This window comes from Anastrepha obliqua, chromosome 1, assembly GCF_027943255.1.
Source record: "Anastrepha obliqua isolate idAnaObli1 chromosome 1, idAnaObli1_1.0, whole genome shotgun sequence".
Classification (NCBI taxonomy): Eukaryota; Metazoa; Arthropoda; class Insecta; order Diptera; family Tephritidae; genus Anastrepha; species Anastrepha obliqua.
Genome location: NC_072892.1, coordinates 85,746,065 through 85,769,368, shown reverse-complemented (window position 1 = coordinate 85,769,368; position 23,304 = coordinate 85,746,065).

Here is a 23,304-nt window from a genome sequence, read left to right as displayed (position 1 = left end):
CAAAAACTCAAAGAAAAACAAATGTGGACAGTCAAGTAGTTATCAAGGCAAATTGGCTGATGAGAGCCGATTACCTCTACAACTAGTGCAGAAATAAATACAAAGTATAGCTCGAATATGTGAAGCCAGTATACCTAATTGTAGTGGCTATACATTTTGCCTAAATATATTGCGTTTATTAAATATTTTAAGCTCATACAATACAGTTTATTAGAATCGAATTGGTCCAATATATTAGTTTCTAGGTTATGGCGATCACACTTCTATTAAACAGGCTGCATAGCATATAAGCACTTTATGGGCGTTGATATTGACACTTCCCCACTAAATAAAGCTTCCAGTTGGTACGCAAATTTGTATTTATATACATACGTGAAGTTATGCAAATTATTTTCTTAGAATACAAAACTCTTATCGTTAGAAGGAAAAAAAAGTGTAAAAGTGTGACAACCAAGGCAGCAAAGAACAGATGGCAGATAAATGAGAATGACAAGAGCGCAGCAAAGGCTGCCTCGATCTTAGAAACTGTGTCAAAGTGCTTAAATTATAGAGCATTACAACAAAAACGTGTACGGCACATTAGAACGTGAATGTATGTAAATATGTAGCTATACGGTGTATAAAACGAAAGCTGCTTAAGGTCGAAGCAAGTCACAAATACTCGTACACGTACCATAAGTATGTATGCTAAATATGGTCGAAATTATCAAAAGAAAAAAAGCCAGATTCCAAACAACAATTAAAAGTCATGCGGCAAAGCCGAGTAGCAGCATTATTTTCTTTCTATTTTACTTTCAAAAATCCAAATGAAAAAGCAGCAGCTCAAACGTGGAAGCATCTAAATAGTAATTAAATCTTTGCAGATGTGCGGCACAGAACGGCGAAAAAACTACTTAGCGAAAAAGGAACACTTGCAAATTTCGGAGAAATGGTAACAAAGTAAAGCTATCATTGATAGACGACAGTGTCGTAAGCTTATTTTATGTGCCCACAAAAAAAATTATTTTTAAATAATCTTTAACTTAAAACAAAACCAATTAAGATACTTTGGAAACTATATAAGGAGTACAAAAAAGAAGCTCTTAGAATTCGGCTCCCAAAAGCATTATCGCTCATTTGCTGCGAGAGTGAGAAGTGCCATAATTCAAGAACGAAATTTTTTAAAGAAGGTGCATAAATTATTACCAGATCTTCTTATATGTAAAAAGTGTATGGCGGTATCAATTAACAGTTTTCATTAGACGAACTCCCTCTTTTACAGAGGGAGGCTTAGTAAATTGAAAACTTTGAAGCAGTAAGTCAAACGCCATTAACATCTCAACTATCTCGTTATTTTTTAAGGAAATCCACCATGAAATACGTGTAACCTTTCAAAATTTTGTCAATTTCTTAGTAATTCGGCTTGTGTTACAAGCAACGAAACTTAAAAGCAATGCCGCCTGCCGTATAAAACATGATCGATCTTTAAATAGAATTTACTATAATATTCAATATGGGAAGCTTGGACATAAAAATTTGATACTTGAAAACTAAAAACGGCTCATCTGTTGGGTTGTTTTTAATACTATATTTATAATCAGCCGTCATATGCATTATTTCCAGGAATAAATAGATCCTCTCTTTGATATTTAACTAAAGAAAATATGTATTAGCCTATTTATTAAGAATCATCAATATTTCTGATCTCAACCAGCCGCAATTGCATACAGAAAAAAAAGAAGTTGACGAGTGAAGAAAAGCGGAATAATTTACGTGTAGCTTTAAATAATTTCTAAAAAGCAAACAATAAGAAAGTGGTGTGAAATATAAAGAGAAAATATTCGTAAATATTAAGGTGAGTGCATAAATTAGATAAAACTAATGAAGTTATGCAACTGATTCACCACGTCTCTCCTATCTAGAGAATTCCGCTGTTCACCAAGTGAAAAAGCCTGCGAAAACAGCAGCGGGTTAGCGATATTTAAGCAAGTTAGTTTTTAGCCTCTTAACTCATAAACTACACTAGCGCTTCCAAGTACATACTTGTAAAAGTAAGTATGTTTTATAGATTATGCTTATTCTTACCAAATTTAATCGTTCATTGTTCATTCGTATATTTTTAAATGTCCTCTTTTCTATTGTATTTTGCTTTCCTTTAATTACAACAAATTGCATTAATTTTTTTCTTTACGAACTACCATGTAATGTTGGATTAAAGGTCATTTTTTGCCTTATTCACTACGCGCTGGGTGGTTGGTGAACCAAAAGCTACTAAGCGCCTTTAAAAAGGGTTAGCAGAGACTTTTAAATTTTCACTTGCCTCTGCAAGTTTTATTTTTAGCATTTTTTATTTCCACAGAGGAGGCGCGTTTAGTTATTACTGTTATTACCAAAAATACATAAATATTTATGCTCAAACTGAAATAGCAAGTAATGTAGAAAAATTCTGTCGCATAAAACTTAATTCACCATTTCATTTTTATTTGCATTGTCACAGCTCTGCAGATGTCTCAAAGTATTTGTTGAAAAATCTTTCCATTTGTAATAGAAATACGACTGTTAAAATAACATTTTCTGTATAATTACATCAATTCCGCTCTGAAAGAGAATTTGCGAACTATGATAAAAATACCAATTGCTTGGGAATTTTGGTATTATGCGATGTTTCGCTATACTTAAGCGAAAACTGCTATTAAGAATTGGAGAAAAAGCTATGGGTTGGTTAGAAGTTATGCATCAGAAAGCAAATGTGATACTCTATTTTATCAATACATACATAGCGCGAAAAAGCTCCTCATAAAAATATCTGCCGTTCGGAGTCGGCTTGAAACTGTAGGTCCCTTCATTTGTTGAACAACATCAAGACGCACACCACAAATAAGAGGAGGAGCTCGGCCAAAAGTGTACGCGCCAATTATTTATTTTTATTTTTTATTTATTGTACATAGCGCTTACAAATTACTAGCAACCTCCTTTGACAATAGAATCATAGATATTGCAGTAGAGACTATACCGAAGTAATGATGGCTGTAAGATAGAGTGAGAAATATGAAAGGGCTTATTTATTGAACAGCTGGAAGTTCTAGTATTTGTGAAATGAGCAAGGAACAAGTAATGTAGATACAATTTTTAAAATAAATTTCTAGTGCATTTACTTTTTGTGGACATTTCGTCCCCTTAGTATTAAAATAGCCTATAAATTTTTTGATGTTTTGAGAAAATGAATTTCAAACTTTTTGTCGAAAGTAGCTCTCACTCAAATCTCGTTATGTCTGTAAATATTTATTATTTTTTGAATGACGTTTTGACTCACTTTGTGGAACAAGAATTTGACAAAATTTTGACCACATATAAAATCGACGATGGATAATCCAAAAATTCAATAAAAAAATAATAGCCTATGAGCACATAGGCTATTGTTATACGACAATTTAATCCTCTTCATCAGTTTCACTGCCATTTCCAAAAGTTGCTTTGGTGCAATAAGCCCTTTGAAATTAGTTCCATTTACTGCGAAAATTTCTAACATATAAAATTTCATTACAATTTTATCACTTTAACAATACTGTCTCTTCACAAAAGTATCAAAAATACTCGGTTTTAATACGAAAATTTGGCTCTTAAGCTGTCCACAACCGCATTTGCTGCAATGCCTGAGGAGCAACGTAGGGGCAAGCGGAGAGTTTGTTACGCTTGAGAAAATTCAAACATTTAATTTTCGTTTTTCACTCAGCGTTTTAATTTTTTAGCGGATGCGGCTGCTTTTTGGTTTGTCTCAGCTCGACTTTAGTGGGTTAGCTCATTACAATTTCTGCAACTGTTCCACATATTTTCATTTCACTTATTTGTTATTTATTTATTTATTTTTTATTTTTTGCTTAGAATAGCAAACATACATTTCAGATTTATTTGCTGCTTCTGTTTTGTAAATAGCTTAGCTCTGCTAAATTTATATTTAATTTTATTTTGACGCATCTAAGCACTCCCCCAAGCTGGAATAAGCCAAATCTGTTGAAGTGTTCACTTAATTTGTGACTGAAAAGTTGTCAAAATACCTAGGGAAAGCGCCAGACAACAAACGCTGTGTAGGGAATGCCGGCGATGCGCTCGAATGGCCAACCAGCAACGAAACGGCAACTGGGGTGGTAGGTGGGTCGGTCGGTTTTCTTGTTGGTTTATTTTTGGTGATAAATACTGCTAACATTTGGATGGACGAGCGTAGATTGATTCTACGCTTGGTTAACTAACAGTCTCACCGACTAACTAACTGACTAGCTTGCTTACATACATACATAGTTGGGGGATTGGCGTTTGGTTTTGTTTTGAATAGCAGCACGACAAGACAAGGCAAAACAAGGCAAAACAAGGCAAGGCAAGCCAAACTAAAGCGAGCCAATGCCACGGCACAGCTGGCAGCTGTTTGTGTGCCCCTCAAAACAAAAAAAGCAAGACAACCAACCAATCGTTCCGTTGTGGAGGGTGTTGGTAATGGCGCCGATGACTAGTTGCTATACATACAAATATACTTTAGGCTTAGTACAGCAGAACTGGGTCATCTGAAGTCTTTATTATTTAGCTTTACTTTACTGTTTCTTGTTGATTCTAGCTAAATGTATTGTTTTTGTTTACTTAGTTTAAGCTGACTTAAAATTTTTTCCCGTTATAAATATTTCATTTAAAAGCTGATGTTGTAATGTTTTGATGCATTTTTACTTAAAAGCAGATAGTTTTGTTTAGTCGTATTCATTATTTTTTCTTTCTTTTTTGTTCTGCTAGTTAACGCGATTACAGCTGGTTTGTTTGGTGCATTTAATTTTAATTTCAATTTTACTATTTAAACATTTAAATACCGCTTAGCACTTAAGTTTTATGGTTTAGGTTTTTATTTCCGAAATCGCCTGGAATTGCATGACTCAACAATTTCTGATGAGAATGAGTGAGTAAACTTGAGGGCTATTTTGAATTGATGTAGAGCAAGTAGAGTACATTATTTAACGAGGTATCTAATGGCCATCAGCAGAGCTTATGAAAATTGTAAATCGGTTAGTCAGCAGTTTAACATATTTGTTTGTTGTTTTTGTTTTTGTTTAGTTGGTATTTAACGGTTAATTAACTATATTTTATTTAAAATTTTTCTGTTTCACAATTTTCACTTTAAGTAATGAAAGCTCATGTCTTTAATTTCATTTCTAGGAGTTGGGAAACATGCAATTATGATTCAACGATTTCAAATAAAAATCAATTATTTTCACTGCATTGTCATCCTACTACTTTCAGTGAAATCTGCTGTCACTTTTCAGTTCAATACCACCAAATTTCCTATAGATACATATCAACTTTGCAATGCACTTTAATAACTTGTTTTGTTTTCTCTATCAATGCCATGTTGGCGTTTGTCCTGCTAATACCTATGTATTTTTTCTGATCCGTACATTTTGGATTTGCTTTATGTTACTCTAATAAGATTTACAAGCTTTATTGGGTGTTTGACCGAGCCTCCACCTTACCAACCCTTTCGGCTACGGCGGCCGCCGTAGGATCATGTTTTGTTGGTTGGATTATGCATCTTTTATTTAGGGACCATACCACAACTTTCGTATTAAACGTTTAGAATGAATGCGCAAACAAGATATAAAATTCACTCTCAGTTGATGGAATTTTAGTGATTCTTTTCCTCATACGAATCAGGTTGTGCCCTTCTGAAGTTAAAGCTCTAAGCAGCAGAATTGCCTATTTTGTTTGTTTTCTTGCTGCCAACCTCTTGAGTGGAGCAGTTGACTGCCTTAACCTCTTGAAAAAATGCTTTCAATGTTAGTTTTTTTTTTTTCAAAATCAAACTACGTAAATTATGTTTCCTTGATAAGAACTCTATCGGAATTAAACTCAATTTTGGCCCAATTCTATCTGAACCTATTGTTCACGAGGCTAAATAAATAATATTTTCTGAAAGTATAGCTATCCAGTAATACAATTCCCGATGCATTTGCAAAAGTTAGTTCGAATTATATAATATTTTATTTTCGCAGAACATTTCAAGCCATTATCTCCAACCCAAAAAGGTCGCTTGAATCCTTATATCAAGACACTCCTAAAATACAACTTTGGAAAGTCGCTAGAGAAATAAAATGTCCCAAAAAATTATTCCTTGGAAAATCTTAATAGGGATCTAATTAGACAAAACTCATGGCAGCAACTTAGAGAAACTGAATTAACCATACTTTCCATACTTCCAAAATGAAGTAAGAAATGATGTCTCGTGTGGTAGCAAGTTAGGATAATATCTTGGTAAAGTAGGTAATTCTAATGAATGAAAAATGATATATAAACTCAAACGCCAAGTAAATTTAATATTGATCATTTCAAAACTTCGAGCAAGGCACCTTGAACTATTACAGGGTAGGCCATTTAAAGCGGGCCCATCGGGCAACCCTATAACTTTTGACAGGAACGTCAGATCGACTAATGACATAGCGCGTTGGAAGCGTCAGTCCCAGACAATTTTTACCATGGAGCAGTACACTCCAAAAGAACGCGCTGAAATAATTCAGCTTTACATCCAAAATAACTTCTCAATTGTGAAAACTCAACGTGCGTTTAAAAAAAAAAATAAAGTTAAAAGTGCGCCATCCAAAAGCACTTTACAGCGTTTATACGCAAAATTTATTAACCACGGTAGTCTCAGCAATACCAGCCACGCATCCAGACAACGTACACGACGTTCTGCTGAAAATATCGAGGCTGTACGAGCCAGTGTTGAGGAGGCTCCGCGAACATCGAGTTATCGTCGTTCTCAGGAATTAGGCATCGCCAGGACAACACTCAGGCGCATAATTCGCATCGATTTGAAAATGTTTCCGTACAAAATTCAAATTCACGCGCTACAATCGATTTTTTGAAGCCATTGTTCCCTGGAAGGTTGATTTCGAAAAATGGTGATTTTCCGTGGCCACCGAGATCACCAGATTTGACGCCACCGGACTTTTATTTGTGGGGTTATCTGAAATCCAAGGTATACATCAACAAGCCAAGGACTCTAACTCAACTTAAAAACAATATCCGACGCGAAATCGCCGCCATACCGGCCGAAATATTGGCCAAAACGATGGAAAACGCCGAAAAAAGGACACATTTGGCCATCAAGGCCAGAGGCAAACATTTGAAGGATATCATTTTCAAAAACTAGCTGGAAATCTCCTTGAATCAAAATAAATGATTTTTCATATCAACACAAAAAAAAAATGTTTTTTTCAATGTTTTTTTTCAGAAACAAATGGGCCCGCTTTAAATGGCCTACCCTGTATAATAATAACAGGTTACACATACATGAAGTAGGAGTGGTAATGGATATCTAAACCAACTCACTTAGACCGTTGCCAATCCATTGTGATAAGCACATATCTACATACATCTTTGAAACATGTTAAGGCGGAAATTCTCACTAAAACATGGCAAACAGTTTTATGAATATTTGTTCAGACAATCGCCAAAGTTCTTGCCATTAACTGCTGGGGAAGGCTGCCGCCGCTAAGGATATGGAAAGAAGCAAGCAGCAAATGTGAAAAGTACTTGGATATGGCACAAAATTAATCACCCTATCGGAATGACGTACGTGAATAATATTTGACACTCATAAACTAAACAGTTGCACTATACAAACACACAAACAAAAAAACATAAAAATAAAGATTTCCATCATTCAAAACAAATTTTTTTGTTTTCTTTATTTAGTAAAATTAAGAATTCTGATTAATTCTGCGCCACCTTGTAGTAAACTAATTAAAATTTCTGCTATCAAAATTTTTAACATAAATATTTCTGGGCCCATTTAAAATGTAGTGAATTTTTTACGTTAATTTCACGAAATTCTTATTGAGATCGATTGATTTCGGAGACAACTTCTTACGATATTGGATTTAGTTTGAGCTCCATCTTGGCACTACTTACATATGTGAAGATTTATGTTTTCAGATAGCTATAACATTCAAAGTTTTGATCCATGGTCAGTTCAGTGACCAAAATTTTGTTTTGTTTTCGGAAATAAAAACAAAGAATCAAATTTTAACTATTTTCGCTATTTTTTTTGGAATTTTTTCATTTTTTCATTTAATATTTACTAAATATACTAATATTAATAATACTATATATTAATACTTTAGGAAAATTAATGGCTGGGTTTAACTTTTAAGCCAAAATAAATAATAAGCGAATGTTTATACAGCTTTTGTATTTTGGCGATTATTGCGCTTTTATTGCAAAATTTTCCTGTTGATTGTTTATTGTGAACTATTCGTGAAACATGAATTAATTTTTGAATGATCGTCTTCAATAGATAAACGAAAAGTGCATATCGTTGGAATTTATGAAACAACTCCAGCTATTCTAGCCCTAGCATATACATATACTTATACAATATATAATATATCAATAATTAACTGGATTCTTCACCGGAACTTCAAACTTTCGATACCCAAATTGAATAATCTTTAAAAACGCATAACACAATTTTTTCTAGAAAAGTCTAATTAAAAACCACGAAACTATAAGGAAAAATTTGTGGATTTTTTCTTGTCTTTGCAAGCGCATAGTTTTAGTTGTATTCGTCGCATCGGTTCACGCTAGAGCTTTTTGGAAAGCTCTTTTCACGTGCTAACACGTGTTTGATTAATTATTGTTTGTTTTTAGTCGTTCGTGAGTTATAGCGTCGCAAACATGGAGCAAAATAAAGAGAAAATACGGCATATTTTACAGTACTACTACGATAAAGGCAAAAATGCATCTCATGCTGCCAATAAAATTTGTACAGTTTATGGACCCGATACAGTTTCCATTTCCACCGCACAACGATGGTTTCAACGTTTTCGTTCTGGTGCAGAGGTAATCGAAGATGCGCCACGGTCCGGAAGGCGTGTCGTCGAAAATTACGATAAAATCGCTGAATTGATCGAAAGAGACCGGCATAGTAGCAGCCGTAGCATCGGCCAAGAGCTCGGCATGAGTCATCAAACCGTTATAAACCATTTGAAGAAGCTTGGATTCAAAAAGAAGCTCGATGTATGGGTGCCACACGACTTGACGCAAAAAAACATTTTTGCCCGTATGGATGCATGCGAATCGCTTCTGAATCGGAACAAAATCGACCCGTTTTTGAAGCGGATGGTGACTGGCGATGAAAAGTGGGTCACTTACGACAACGTGAAGCGCAAACGGTCGTGGTTGAAAAGCGGTGAAGCTGCCCAGACGGTGGCCAAGCCTGGATTGACGGCCAGGAAGGTTCTTCTGTGTGTTTGGTGGGATTGGCAGGGAATCATCCACTATGAGCTGCTCCCCTATAGCCAAACGCTCAATTCGGACCTGTACTGCCAACAACTGGACCGCTTGAATGCAGCACTCATGCAGAAGAGGCCATCTTTGATCAATAGAGGCCGAATTGTCTTCCATCAGGACAACGCCAGGCCACACACATCTTTGGTGACGCGCCAGAAGCTCCGGGAGCTCAGATGGGAGGTTCTTTTGCATCCACCGTATAGTCCGGATCTCGCACCAAGTGATTACCACCTATTTCTGTCCATGGCGAACGAGCTTGGTAGTCGGAAGTTGTCCACAAGAGAGTCCTGTGAAAATTGGCTCTCCGAGTTTTTTGACAATAGGGAAGCGAGCTTCTATAAGAGGGGCATTATGAAGTTGGCATCTCGTTGGGAACTCGTCATCGAACAAAACGGCGTATATTAAATCGCATTATTATAACCAATTTTATGAACAACTGAAAATTCAATAAAAATACCGCAAGACTTTTTTGACAACCTATATTTGTATAAAATTTGAAACTTGGGGTATACGGGTTTTGTTAAACAATGAGATATACTTTTACAAAAAAAAAATATAAATATTCAAGAAGAAGAAGAAGAAAAATAGTCAAAACTGGTACTTAACAATTTCACCAAAATCTTGTAAAAATATGCGATATCTATGAGAAAATCTGTAATTTAGTAGCAGTTAGGATAATATTTCAATTAAATTCTAGCCGCACTCACGATTTAACATACGTACAGCGTACATACAAATATTCTCCTATGTAAATAAAGCCAGTCATATTGTCGATCAGTTAACAGGCGAAGGCTAAAAATCCATGTCTCCAAATGCAAATATTATATACATATATTATATATCCTTGTGTGGGTATGTATTTAGATCTTATGTTAACTTACTTTTTAACATCTACCCCTCGAGCAACCTTCTCATATATCCATAATCACATAGACATCAGATGAATGAACGAATGAACTTTGCAAACTTTTAGTGAAAAACTTACCTGGAAAAAAGAAAAGAAATGTCATAATAGGTTAAAACAGATATTTATCAAAAATATATTATTCGTTGACTCATAAACAATTAAAATAAATTTAGTAGGCTTTTAAAGTAGAGCATTTCTCTCAAAATAAATATAAAATACTTATTTAATAGACGTACATAAAAATAAATAAATTATTTATAATATTTATACGAAAATTGCTCGTTAAAAATTGTTTTTTTTTCTTTTTAGCATTTAATTTAAAAAACCAATATTAAACAATTTTTAAACAAAGTATTTTGCAAGAAATCTGGTTCTTTATAATTAATTTTATATATAAGTAATTAACCTGCATACACTCCAAGCCATTACCCGTATGCACTTTGTCTAGCCGTGTTTTATTCTGTCAAGTTACAGGCTTTGCTAAGGAAACTGTGCGCCTCGGCGCTCATTAGGTATAAAGTGGAAGGATATCTCTCTAACGTTAATATGGAGCCTCTTAACGCTTTTACTTCTGAGTCCTAGTCTTTGTTCATATCTTCGTTTTTAGACAGTCTAAAGAATAAAAAACTTTCGGCTCTGCCGCTAAATCAAAATCCCACGATTTGTATGCTAACTTAACATTAAGAGATATTAATGATATTTCAGTGATGATATTTCTGCCTACGCTATTAGCTTAGTTTTTTCGCGGAAGAGGAAATCTTCTTAACCTAAATGCGAGACCTTTTCAGAATGTACTTATGCTTTCTACCGCCTGGACAGTTTGTAACTTGGGCATACTTGAAAACATCCAACACGTCAGGCATCTGCCCAATGTATAGAAAAATTTCCGTTTAGAGCATTTTGGTGAAAAGACGGTAAAGATTTATCTAATATTAGTTCAGTTTCAATCTTGTTCTTGATTCTAAGTCAGTAAAATTTCCTCTAATCGAAGGAGGTGATTTATGAAAACTTTCTCTAAAAACTCTTATGTAATACTCAAAGTAACGTTAAAGATTTTCCATCATAAATACAAGGTGGCACAAAACGAATCACCCTATTGGGAGATTTATAAATTTTGCGAATGGTGTCGTACTTGAATCATATTTGACACTTGTGAACTAGACTAAACTGCATATACAAACAGATAAGCAACGGAGTGAATTTTTTAAATTAGTAAAAATGTTATTAAAAACAAAATTGTTTATTATTAATTTGATCAACTCGGTGTTATTACTGGTTTGATTAATTTTAAGCCGCCAAACAAAATTGAATGATGCACTTCAACTTGAGATTTAGTCGTAGGACAAAAAAGTTTTTACTAATTGAACATTTAAGGGTAAGTTTTTTTTTTTTTAAGAAAAAATTTGCCTCTCACAACACTAGAATATGCAGAATTTCTTAGGTACAAGCGTTTATTAATTATATAAAACTATTTATTAAAAACTACTTCACTTTTTCACTTTGCTCACAAATAGCGACTAAAAAATCAGCTTACTTCGGCTGAATTCTTCTCGAAGACGATTAAAACGCACATCGGTAACAGACCTTACGGAGAGCGAGTAGAGATTTGATTCTAAAATGCTTTCTTAAAACAAATTCAATTATCAAATAAAAATTGCTTATTAGTATTCCTTTATATACTAGTTGCAATTTTACAATGCTTCCAAGAAATGAATAATTACGAAAAAAAAATATTATATTATTGAAAGAGATCTGTCTTCAAGTTAAAGCGGTTGCCCGAATGTTTTCTAACAATGAATTTTTTCGCAAAATGCGCGTATGAAAATCATATCCTAATACCCTCGTTTTATTTCTTCACTCCGTATGTTAAATATGTCCCTGCTGTCGAATTTATCTAAATAACTCACAAGCAATGGATATCACATTTAAATACTTCTTTGATTTGTTTTTCGCAGATTTATTTCTGTTTCGCGGTGATGTGTTTGGTGAAAATAACTAAAGTGAGATATTTTAAAACACACGAGCAATTATATATAATTATTATAAGCATTGGTACTGTATATATATTATATATATGTAAGCAGGCGCCGTAGCCGAATCGGTTGGTACGTCATTACCATTCGGAATTCAGAGAAAACGTAGGTTCCAATCTCGATGAAACAGCAAAATGAAGAAAAAGTAGTTTCTAAAGCGGTCGCCCTTCGTCAAGCAATGGCAAACCTTCGAGTGTATTTATGCCATGAAAAAGCTCCTCATAAAAAATATCTGCCGTTCAGAGTCGGCTTGAAATTGTAGGTCCCTCCATTTGTGGAACGACATCAAGACGCACGCCACAAATGGGAGGAGAAGCTCGGCCAAACAGCCAGAAATAGTGTGCGCCAATTATATATATATATATAATATATAATAAAAAACATTTTTCTAATAGCGGTCGCCCCTCGGCAGGCAATGGCAAACCTCCGAGTGTATTTCTGCCATGAAAAAGCTCCTCATAAAAATATCTGCCGTTCGGAGTCGGCTTGAAACTGTAGGTCCCTCCATTTGTGGAACAACATCAAGACGCACACCACAAATAGGAGGAGGAGCTCGGCCAAACACCTGACAGAAGTGTACGCGCCAATTATTTATTTTTTTTTTTTATTTATAATATATAATATATATATATATAGATATGTATGCAATTGTTTCGTAATGACACGTGTACAAACTTAATGCCGCTACACTTCACAAATTTCACAACTGTAAAAATCTCGATTTACTGCCTGTGTTTATGGCTTTTTAATTGCCTTTTTACACTTATTTAAATATTTATGACCCACTCGTTTAAAGATTGTTTTAAATTTATATTTTAAAATTTCATTGAAAAGTAAAACATAAAATTACTTGCACTCTTTATCTTCAAATCTTCATCAAATTGTGTTGTCATTACATATTTTAGCGAATGCCTATTATAATGTAATTGTAGTGTTCAAAAATTTATTGAATATATTTGAATGTACATATGTAGTACCTTTATGGGAAGTGGGTATAGAAATATGCACCATTTACATACTTACGATTAGAATCAAATCGCTGATTCATGCATTTATAATCAAATTAGTCACACGCAAACCATAAAAAGCCATGCGATTTTCAATTAAATTCAATTGTCATGACATCTAACAATTATTTGAATTCCTTTAATAGCATTTTATACGATATTTACCGGCCAAGTTGACAGCACGAGCGTTTTAAAATGCTGTGCTGCTTAGGGAAAGAGAGAACATTTTCTAAAGAGGCTTACAACCCTATTCCAGTTTTGTTATAATCGTCAGTTGTTATAATTCAATAGTCAGCATATAAGTATTGTATGGGCAGTAGTCATAGGCAGACATAGTCAAAAATGACCAGAAAGAAGCTCAGTTCATTCACCATTCATGGTGAAAAATTCTATACAATTTAAATAGCATTGCATAGAGGTGCATGTGAATCAATATTTAATATGTCAATTTTAATATATACAAATATTAATATTAATATGCGTCTACACACACTCTGTTATATATATTTATACATACGTAAGTATGGATACAGCAAAGTAAACCTATTTAGTAAATTCCTGTCTTGTATTGTAGTAAATTTAATATAAAGCATGCATTAGTTCTACTATCTGTGAAACACTTCCGAGACCCATCGAAGCAGACTATCTAGTCCCCAAGGTAGATCTGAACAAAGGCTACAAAATACGAATACTAATACGAATAGAAAAGATTGGCAAACCAGAATCAAATCAGATGATAGTGGTGACCATATTTATACTGACGAGTCAAACACGTACTCGGAACAATTATTCTTTAATTGTTCCTTTTGACTCCCAGACTCGTGCAACGTCTTCCAAGCTGAGATCTACGCTATAGATAAAGCTGCAAAAACGATACGACTAATTGACTTACTTCCGGAAAACCTTACCCTTTTTGTTGATAGCCAAGCAGCAATCAAGGTCCTGACCTCAGCGCGCATCAATTCAAGATCTGTTCTTGGGTACTCGGCCATTCTGGAGTGGAATGAAATGAAATGAAAGATTGGTTGAGGGTTCAAGGAAAGGCTCTGACCTTGACCTTCAGCTGGTGGTAGAAGACATAAGAATTCCTCTGATTACTAGCTGCTGCACTCCAAAGCACGCCCAGAGTGACTGAATCTTAAAGGGCAGATCAAACAGATCAACTACCAGCGTCCTCATAGCTATTATAACAGGTCACTGTGCTATTGGCACTCTAGCCAGTAGAATGGGTGTACCTCACAATGACTTCTGCAGGAGTTATAGAGATGCGGAAGAAATTGAATCGGTACAACATTGCCTCTGTTAATGTCTTGAACTTCAAAGAAGACGTGCCAAATATCTTGGCAAATATGAGGTCAGTCCATAAGTTCGTGCGTTTTTTAAAGGTGGTTTTAAAATTAATAACAAAAATGTTTAAAGTATTTATTAAACAATAATATATTTTCTTTCATTATTTACAATGTCTTCCCAACGTTTAGGCAAATTTTTAATTCCCTGCTCAAAAAACTTGTGTCCCTTCTTTTGTGGAGTAGTTCTTCTTACTCATATGGGATTGAAGTCCACGGAAAATGTGATAATTACAAAATGCAATATCCGGAGAGTATGGTGGATGCGGCGTTAGCTCCCATCCAAGCTCGTTCAGCTTGCCTAATGTTTGCCTTGCGGTATGAGGTCTTGCGTTGTCGTGGTGAAACAAAACCTTGCGCCTATTCACTAAAGACGGTCGATTTTTGTTAAGTGCCTCATTCAAGTTTGATAGCTGATGGGAATAATAATCAGCAGTTATTCTCTAGTTTGGTTCCAGAAGTTCATAATAAACAATACCGGCCATATCCCACCAAATAGAGAGGAGAATCTTCTTGGGGTGAAGGCCATCTCTAAGGGTCGGTTCTGGTGTTTGGTCCTTGCAAAGGACCCATTTTTCTTCACCAGTAACGACACGGTTCAAAAAACTTTCATTTTCAACCCGTTGCATTCACTCTCTGCTGAAGGTTCGCGACGGAAAGTCTATGCGGAACCCATTTTAGCAGCTTTGAAAACTTTCCCAACTGAACCAGGTGCTTGTGAACTGTTCCATGCGAGGAATTTAACCTCTGAGATATCATATCGACTGTCATATTTGGCTCAGCTCCCACGAGTTCGAGCAAGGCGTCGGAGTTAAAAACGTCAGGACGACCAGCGCGCGGGGCATCCTCCACGTCGCAGCTACCACTTCGGAATTTTGAAAACCACTTTTGCGCAGTCCTTACACTCACGGTATCCTCTCCGGGAACAGAGTTTATTTCTGCAGCAGCAGTTGTTGCATTTTTACCACTTTTATAAAAAAAATACAAAATATGCCTCTTATACGCGTTCGAAGATTCCATTTTATTTTTTAACAACACGTGCTTCTATCCGCGATTAAAATCACTTGTTGAATGCACAATATATCAAAGAAAATATAAATAGTTCCGTTATTTCCGCGAATAATTTTTTGTATGCAAAAATTGTAGAAAAAAGAAATTATGGGTAAAATACGCACGAATTTATGGATTGGCCTGATATTTCTTTGAAGGCCTAAGAAATGTCTAACCGGAGCGACTAGTAATCTTCTTACAATAAAATGATCTAAGTGACTTAAGCAACTTAGTTAGGGAATGAAAATCAAAAGCAGAAATCACAATGGGCGTTAGGGCCATCGAGTGTCTTATAAGACAAGCAAGCTGGCTAACCTAACCTAACTTAATACAGTAAATACTAAAAAATATCACCATTCGGAATGAAAAGTCTTCTGACCAAGTTTTTTGCGAGACAAAACTTGTGTATTATAATTTGAACTTGAAATGACAAAGTTAGAACTGTATTTTATTATTTACAAGATTATTATGTTCACTCATATTATTTTAATAATATTTGATGCAACACGAATATTAATATTTCAGTAATTTGAAGAGAACGCGAAACCCAATAAAATGGGATTTTTCCCTATCCATTTGATACTATTACTGTTATGAGGGAATTTCCCTGAGCTCAACTTACTCAATAAACTGACGCCCCCTTGACGACAGTGTTCACATAGCCAAAAAGACATTTCTATCTATTTCGCTCAGCCTATCAACGTTTAGTCAAAACTCATAACTAACTGGCTAAAGTGTGGACTTTAGTCGCCTGTTATGACAGGCACCCCTTATTCCGCGCTAATTCTAACCCCCTAACCCGCTGGGGTACTCCATTTTATATTCTTCGTAAGAAATTATAAATTTCAGAAACCCCGGAATTTTTACCAAGTAATCTCGTTATATTAGAAGCTTAAAAAAATTCGGAATCGGGGTTCCAATGGGTTAACGCAGTTGTATATTTTGCACACAAACAGCAATAAATGCAAACAAAAGGCAAAAGAAATGCAGAATTTAAATATTTTTCAGCGTTTTCGCATACTGAACACTTCTTAACCAGAATATTGGCAATTGTCGACGTTAGGGCTTTCGCATTTACTTGAGCATACCTAATTATGACATTTGTCGTTCTTATAACAACTGTGGTGAGTTTAGTCATTATACGGCAATAAAGCTGTAAAGCTCGCCGGCAGGCCTAATCAAGTCAGTAAAATGCTAATTTGTACACGATTTTGAGCTTATAAATAATAAGCAAGTGTTTACAAACTATAGCCAAATGTGTTTGAGGGAATTCACCCCGCAGAAGATGTATGAAGAACGCGAAAAAAGTATAGTTCCACAACATGTGACACTGGCGTGACTAGAAGTGATTTGCATTGTCTCGCTTTAAATGTACACTTAGTCTACTTATGTAGGTATACCGTTAATCAATAAAATGGTTCCAAGACTCAAAATCCGCTACAAATCTTTTTTTTTTTTTAATATGTAGCTACTAAGTCCAGAATCCGAACTAATCGTAGTGGAATGAAAGCACGGATTTCAATTGAGATTGCAGTAGTCCTTAATAACACTAAGTCGTTGAAATGGTTCAAAACCTATTAGAGAATAAGTGCTGTTATTTCGTCTCATTTGAATCACTATTTCAATAATTCGAAGGGAACACGGGATCCCGAAATGTGCATACACTGACCGAAAGGAAATTGATTTAAAAAGCTTTATAGAACTTGGTGGTTCCAAGAATGTTCCTAAACTACGGCAACCAAATATTCACAAGATAACTTTATCAGTATCGGGTCGGCCCCACAAAAACAGTTGGAACAAATAGAGCAAATGATTAAACATAAGAGTGCTATTGATGGTGGTTATGATGGAGGCATAGAACACGATTTGCTGATATACCCATGATGTTCGAACATCAACATTTTTGTATTCAATATGTTTCTTTGAAGCTGATTATTCTAAGTTTCTTTTTCGAGTTGTCGGGCTATTAAGAGCCCGAGAGAGTAATTTGGGTTTTTCACTAGCCCAGAATCATGCAGAAAAAATTCCCGACCAAGGGGAATCTACATACAAGGTATTTAGTGTAGTGGAGCAATTAGCGGATATTTTGATGTTGCTTGGAAACTCTACAATGCCAAATTTGTCAGTGGCGTGTATTTTGTTGAATTCTATAATAAATAGACCAGTGAATGGTCACGAATAGAGAATACAGAATGTACTACTTTATTTTTGGCGAATTGGTGGCAGTTGAGTGAAGTCTGTACAGGAAATAGACAAACGTTTGTTTACAAGTAACGTGTTTGAGAATATTCAGTGACCGGCAGGGCATAACCGACGAAATAAAAGATACGAAAATTAGCTATTTAGAGAGCAGATACTCTAGAAAAAAAGTCGAATCAGCTACTCTACTGCTAGTACTATGTTAATGTGCCTTGATCCGGCCGAGTTTTTGAAAGCTGTCAAGTTGAGTTATCAATTGTTTTGTTCAAAAATAAGAGAAAATAAAAATAACAATAAACAATAACAAAGTACTTATACAGTTTATTTCGCCATTTTTTTTTTTTTTTTTTTTTGTGTTCTTGGGCTGTTTATGCCCTGTATCAACTGAATCCTGTAAGCATTAAAACGCAAATTTTTGTAAAAATTCGCTGTAGCATCATTAAGAGGGTCTGCTAACTAATGTAATATTTACACTAAGCTGAGTTACATCAACGCTGGCCAGTCTCTTCCGGGTTTGAAGGGACCCAATTCACTCAGATTTATAATATACTATCCGGACTACTATACAGTTCCGTTATTTATATATCCTAACAGCAGTAACCAATCATTTGGTGTTCTCTAATTTATGAGCAGATTATAAAAGCAAGGCGAAGTAATAGGGATGACAACTCATTCAAAACGCATCGGTTAGGAACTACAGTTGTAGTTGATTTGACTGTATGGTAAATGGCAAGCTAGGCACAAGCTTGCTGAACAACAATAACTTAAAGCGGCTGGCGTAGCCAAAGGGTTATTGTATAACTGCCATGCGTTACTTTCAGGGTTCGAAACCCACTGTGGATGTGAAATATTTGATTATAGAAATCATTTTTTTAATAGCGGTCACCCCTCTGGTTAAGGCAAATCCCCGAGTGCATTGCGCTCAAAAAACATTTGCCGTTCAGAATTGGTGTTGACCTATGGGCCTCTCCATTCGTGGAACAACATCAAGGAGCACACCAAAAATTGGAGGAGAATCGCGGCCAAAAACCTAACCAAGGATGTACGTGCCGATTATAATTATATATAATTTTATTTTGCATGTAAATGATTGATTTTGAACATTTTTGTACCCAGCAATTCTTGTTTGTTCTAAATACCAGCATAAAATGTTGTTATTAAAGTTTATTTTTGTGTGCATTTCATTTCTAAAACAATGTCATTTCCAATCGGCTGACTAATTTGTCAATATACATATGGTAAGTAATTATATATGTATGTATGTTTATGACTATGGCGTGCTTAATAATATTGTAAATGCTAACTGCTAATATAGGCAAATGCATATGACCGGTTACAAAACAAAGTTGGGTTTTAACATTTTGAATTTGCTTAAAAATCACGGGCTTTATTTCTGTGTTGTAAAATATAAATCAACTTTTTTATGACGGTATGCACTTCAGAGCTATTGGGGTTGCAATGCCTATGTTAAAAAAAGAATTAAGCTCATTGTGAATCACTTCTAGTCCTAAAGAGTTTAATAGTACGAGTTTCGGAATAGTAAATAACTCAATAATAAATAATTTATTCCAAACATTTATTCTATTATTCATATTTTTTTACTTAGGCATAATTAAAAATTCATCCAATTATACGATTATTAGCGATAAAAATTTTAACACTATTCAAATTACTTACTAGAACGTATTGATTATTTTTTCGCATTAAAATGAGCAAAAACATTTAGGTACGATAAAATGTTGCACTGTTCAATTTTTGTATACCACGCACTAATTAAACTACTGAATATCTAGTAACCGAAATTTTGCCTTTTAGCTGCAAATACGACTTGAATAGATTCTGATTTAATAAAAAACTATAATTAATCCCTTAAAGTAAATAAAGTATATTCACAATAATCACAAAACCATTAAACGTAAAGCGCATAAAGAAGAGAGGGACTTATTAAAGCAATTAAAGTCTGGAGTTTATTCCACTAAATATTATACTTCATTGTCGTAAATGTATGTGTGCATGCACGTGCAATCGTATATATATAATAGCAAAATTTGCTAGAGAAAGTATATTATATTAATAAATTCAAATCAATTCAAAATTTCACATACATTCTGTCAAAAAGTACCGGGAATTGTTCAATAATTGTTTAATCATCAAAAATATTTTGTCGCCTTCAAATAGGCTCCATTCGCAGCAATACATACAAGGTGCGCCATCTTTTATGTCGTTCTGTAAACGCTGAATAACTTTGTCATTTACCAACCGATTAACTTCAACATACGGTACGTCAATTCTGTACAAGTCCAACCATGGATCGCTTTACACCGAAACAACCGAAATCGACGCTATAAATCCCGACGACAAACGGTGAAAAAAGATCGCACTTTGTGATTGCTAATAAAGGTGACCTCAATCAAATGTATTGTATTCAAAAAATAGTTTTAATAAATTGTAAATAACCACACCAAATAAAAATACCTCACTTGTACAAATCAGTTGTTTTTTCCAAAGTTATTCAATGTTTTCATACCGACATAAAAGATGGCGCATCCTGTATATACCAACGATTAGTCCAGTCATCACGGCACCTTCTTAATACGTTTGAAGAGATATTCTTCAACTCTTTCAGCAAATTCTGCTTAATAGCCTCTACCGGCTCAAAGCGGCGCCCGCGGAGTGGCAATTTAAGTTTTGAGAAAAGGAAAAAGTCACAGGGGGCTAAATCCGGTGAATACGGTGGTTGTTCGATGATATTTCTCGAGTTTTTGGCCAACGATAGCGATGCATAAGCACGATTTAATGATTTTGCTTCTAAGATATAATGCCGAAGTAAAATTTGAAAACATATACAATAATGCTTGGAAGCAGCTTGAGGTTTCTGGTTCTCACAACAGCCGGTTCTATTATATAATATGTATACTCCTGAACTTTCCAACAATTTTTCCTGATAACACCTCAAGCTCTGAAGATAATGCTATACAAAATTTATAAAAAATTCTTACATTTATAATGATGACTTAGGGTTGATTTTCAGAAAGTTCAGATATAATTAAATCTATGCTATGAAATAATTAGTAATATGAAGTCCGAGGAAAAACAAAAACAAAGTCAAAGACATTGAAGTGTGCTGAAAAGACACATAACGAAACAATATTTTTTTCTTCAGCTAATGTGTTTATTTGTTCAATTATCATAACGACTATTTGTTGATAGAAACTAATATTATATATGACATATATTTTATTTCGAATCGTTAACTGATTCTGAGATATTAGAAACTTGTATGATCCTCATTTTTTTCTATAAGCCAAAACTGTTATTTGGTGCATTTTCAAACTCACCGGCCAATTTTACATAGAAATTTGATGTTATGATTGTTTGTTTTTGTTTTTGATTTTTGTTTTGGCTATAAACTAGTGTTGCCTGACTCTTCGTTTTGTTCTTTTTACTCTTATAGCGTTAGTCTTTTATATTTTCCGCCTTTACTACGTTGATGAGCTGCAATTCGACACTTTTATCGAAAAGTGTGGTACTTTTTAGCATATAATATACATATTACATAACGATTTCACAAAAGAGCTCTATTTGTTAGCATTTTCAGTGAATTCCTCCCGCCCACAAAATGGGATTAGCTCGTAAATATTTTCGTACGATAATTAAGTATGATTTTTGAAGTGGATTTTCGAGACAAGGGCGCATTGATCAACTTACTCTGAGTCTTGGCGTTGAAGCACCAAACTTAACCACTGTCAAACGCTAGCACAACGAATTTCAAAAGCGGACGCGGATCCTTGCAGAATGAATTTCGAGATGGTCATCCAAAAACGTTTGTTGTGCCGGAAGCAATGGATGCTGTACGTGAATTGCGAAATAGAGGCCTCTATGAGCATTAGTGGAACCGTCATATATTCATTTGGTCGTCCAGAAGATTTGCTCTAGTTGAATACCGCATAGTTTGACAATTACCCAAAAAGTACTCGTTTCGTGGTGTAAAGAAATGTTGAAGTGGTTCAAGGCAAGTCTATGGCATGGTAAAAGATGACTAATTTTTGATCTATGCATATGAGCTGGAAACAAAACAGCAATCGACAGTATGGGTGTTCCAAGATGAGCTTCATCTAACAAAAATTGTTCGCAGAAGAAGCATCACAAAACAAATAGTCGCCTATTTTAAAGAAAACCAACCACCGAAGACGAATTGCACTTCACTAAGCCAATGAAAGCTTTTACGTATCGGTTAGTCCAATAGGATTTATCAGCACTCTAAAGATCGACTTAATGGGTAAACTACCTTACAGCCTTGATTTAAAAGCTAGTGATTTATTTTTGTTGCCGAACATCAAACAAACCACTTGAAGTAGCTGTTGCGGATTTTGTGGTATATGTAAGATATTTATAGTCTTTATGTAAATAAAAACGTAATTGTTAACTCATTTTCAGCTCTACACTTCTTTTATTTTCCCTCTCTTTTACAGGTAAATTTCGTTTTCTGTTGTTATTTTTTGTGCTTTCTTAGCTTTTCTTGCTTAGCGTTTCTCGCTTAGCTTTCACACCTCTGGAATAACTATTTTTCATCAATTTTTATGATGTCTTATGGATTTATTTTTTATGGGACTTAATCTACTTACAAATATTTACGTACGAGGAAGCTAAGTAGAATGGGCGCATGCATCATTAATGTGATGCATGACATGCATAAATACATACATACATACATACATATTTACTGCATGCATGTGTGTGTGTTACACCCTTTCCAAATCTTGTTTAATACCTTCCAGTTCACATTGCTGCAACTACTGAATTTTCAAGCGCACCAAAAAGACTAAGAGATGTGAAGTATTTCACAATGATTCGGTGAGAATATTCGGATTTTGGAAGCTTTGGTAATAACGACTAAAATCGTGCCTTAATTTGCGATTCATTGATTACTCTAAATTTTAGTTAATCGTAATTTCCGTTACTCAAATTTTGTTAATCGTAATTTCAATATATAATAATCATAATTTAATTAAATTTTTTGGTTTATCGAGAAGTAAATTTCCTCAAGTAATTAAACTCTAGATTAATCAAAAAGCAATTTATTTGGTTAATCGAATGGTATGAGTGTGTAAGTATGCATATTTGTATGTATGAATATAGAAAGTGGTGCAAAATTCGGAAGATTTATAATTTTTGCGAATGGCGTCGTACGTCACTCATATTTGACACTTGTGAACTGCAGTAAAAACAGAAAAGCAATGGAGGGCGTAAGGGTCAAAATAAAGATTTCCATAGCTCAAAATATTTTTTTTTATTTAGTAAAAAATTGGCCTTAACCGAATGGGTAGGTGCGTGACTATCATTCGGAATCCAGAGAACGCAGGTTAAAATCTCGGTGAAACACCAAAATGAAGAAAAAGTGTTTTCTAATATCGGTGCCCTCTCGGCAGGCAAAGGCAAACCTCCGAGTGTATATCTGC